Source organism: Nycticebus coucang, chromosome 17 (assembly GCF_027406575.1).
Source record: "Nycticebus coucang isolate mNycCou1 chromosome 17, mNycCou1.pri, whole genome shotgun sequence".
Classification (NCBI taxonomy): domain Eukaryota; kingdom Metazoa; phylum Chordata; class Mammalia; order Primates; family Lorisidae; genus Nycticebus; species Nycticebus coucang.
This window is the reverse complement of record NC_069796.1, coordinates 47,889,639-47,892,489: the sequence shown is the minus strand read 5'-3', so window position 1 is coordinate 47,892,489 and position 2,851 is coordinate 47,889,639.

Genomic DNA, 2,851 nt, shown 5'->3' with positions numbered 1-2,851 from the left:
TTTCTTGAATAATTTCTACAGTAGAGGAATAAGCTCTTCCTTGAAGGTTTGATAGAATTCTGGTGTGAAGCCATCTGGACCAGGGCATTTTTTTGGTTGGAAGATTTTTTATTGTTTCTTTGATCTCGGTGCTTGAAATTGGTCTGTTCAGGAGCTCTATTTCTTCCTGACTAAGTCTAGGGAGAGGGTGTGATTCCAATTATTTATCCATTTCCTTCACATTGTCAAATTTCTGGGCATAGAGTTTCTGGTAGTATTCAGAGGTGATCTCTTATATCTCTGTGGGATCAGTTGTTATTTCCCGTTTCTCATTTCTGATTGAGGTTACTAGAGATTTTACTTTTCTATTCCTCATTAGTCTGGCCAATGGCTTATCTATTTTATTTATTTTTCAAAAAACCAACTCCTTGTTTCATTAATTTTCTGAATGATTCTTTTGTTTTCAATTTCATTGATCTCTGATTTGAGTTTGGATATTTCTTTTCTTCTACTGAGTTTAGGCTTACATTGTTCTTCTTTTTCCAATTCCATAAGATCTCTTGTGAGATTGTTGATGTGCTCTCTTTCTGTTTTTCAAATGTAGGCATCTAAAGCGATGAATTTTCCTCTCAAAACTGCTTTTGCAGTATCCCACAGGTTTTGGTAGCTTGTGTCTTCATTGTTGTTATGCTCAAGGAAGTTAATGATTTCCTGTTTTTTTCTTCCTGCACCCATCTGTTATTCAACAGAATATTGTTTAATTTCCATGTCTTTGGGTGGGCTTGAGCATTTTTGTTAGAGTTGAGTTCCACCTTTAGTGCCTTATGGTCTGAGAAGATACAAGGTAAAATTTCAATTCTTTTGATTATGTTGCTATTTGTTTTGTGTCCCAGGATATGATCAATTTTGGAGAATGTTCCATGGGATGATGAGAAGAATGTATATTCTTTATCTTTGTGGAGGAGTGTTCTATATGCGTCTGTCAAGCACAGTTGTTCTAGGGTCTCATTTAAGTCTCTTATATCTTTGTTTAATTTCTGTTTAGAGGATCTGTCCAGGTCTGTAAGAGGAGTGTTAAATTCCCCTGTTATTATGGTATTATCAAATATCATATTGCTCAGACTGAGTAAGGTCTGTTTCAAGAATCTAGGAGCATTTAAATTGGGTGTATAAATATTTAGAATTGAAATGTCTTCTTGTTGTATTTTTCCCTTGACCAATATAAAGTGACCATCTTTGTCTTTTTTTACTTTAGTTGCTTTAAATCCACATGAATCTGAAAATAAGATTGCAACTCCTCTTTTCTTCTGAATTCCATTTGTCTGAAAAATTGTCTTCCAACCCTTGACTCGGAGCTTTAATTTGTCTTTTGAAGCCAGGTGCATTTCTTGCAGACAGTAAATAGATGGCTTGTGTTTTTTAATCCAGTCAGGCAATCTATGTCTCTTCAGTGGGGAATTCAAGCCATTAACATTTATTGAGATAATTGATAAGTGTGGTAGTATTCTATTCATCTTATTTGGTGAGAGTCCATTGCTTAGTTTTATCTTTTACATCAGTGTGGAGGTTAGGTTCTTTCCTTTAATTTCTGAGTTCTTACTTTGATGCTGATCCATTGTGGAAGTCAGTGTGCAGAACAGGTTGAATTATTTCCTGTAGAGCTGGTCTTGTTTTGGCGAATTTCCTCAATGTTTGTATATCCAGAAATGATTTGATTTTGCTGTCAATTTTAAAGCTTAGCTTAGCAGGGTACAGAACTCTGGGCTGGAAATTGTTCTGTTTAAGTAGATTAAAGGTAGATGACCATTGTCTTCTTGCTTGGCAAGGTTCATTAGAGAAGTCTGCGGTCACTCTGATTTGCCCCTGAAGGTCAACTGGCGCTTATTCCTGGCAGCTTGCAGAATCTTTTGTTTTGTCTTGACTTTGGACAGGTTCATCACAATGTGTCTGGGAGAAGCTCGGTTAGAGTTGAGGCAACCTGGGGTCCGATATCCCTCTGAAAGCAGTGTGTCAGAATCTTTGGTGATATTTGCGAAATTTTCTTTTATAATATTCTCTAGTATGGCTTCCATTCCTCTGGGGCATTCTTCTTCCCCTTCTGGAATTCCTATAACTCGTATGTTGGAACGCTTCATAAAGTCCCATAATTCTGACAGTGAACGTTCTGCTTTCTCTCTCTTCTTTTCTGCCTCTTTTACTATCTGAGTTATCTCAAGAACTTTGTCTTCTACCTCTGAAATTCTTTCTTCTGCATGGTCTAACCTGTTGCTGATACTTTCCATTGAATCTTTAAGTTCCCTGATTGACTGTTTCATTTCCTTCAGCTCTACTATATCCTTTTTATATTCTTCATCTTGTTCATCTCTTATTTGATTCTGTTTTTGGATTTCCTTTTGGTTATTTTCCACTTTATTAGCAGTTTCCTTCATTGTTTCCATCATTTCTTTCATTGTTTTCAACATGTGTATTCTAAATTCCCTTTCTGTCATTCCTAACATGAGAGAAATTCCTAACATTTCTTCATAAGTGGAATTATCTGCAGTAGCTACCTCACGGTCCCTTGGCGGGGTTGTTCTGGACTGGTTCTTCATGTTGCCTGGAGTTTTCTGGTGATTCTTCTTCATGAGTGGTTTCTTTTATCTGGTTCCTTGCCCTAATTATCCTTTACCTTCCTCTTGCTCTTTAAGTTCTCATGCCTGTAGACTAAGGGTTACAGGACCAGAGGTGTGAGAATGTTCAAGAGCAAAAAAGGGATGAAAGAAAGGGGGACCGAGTGATAAGAAAAACAGAGAAAGGAGAGGGGCTGGGTAAAAGGAATATCGACAAAAAAAGAGAGTCACAGAAAGAGGGAGACAGAACAATATAGGTGTAC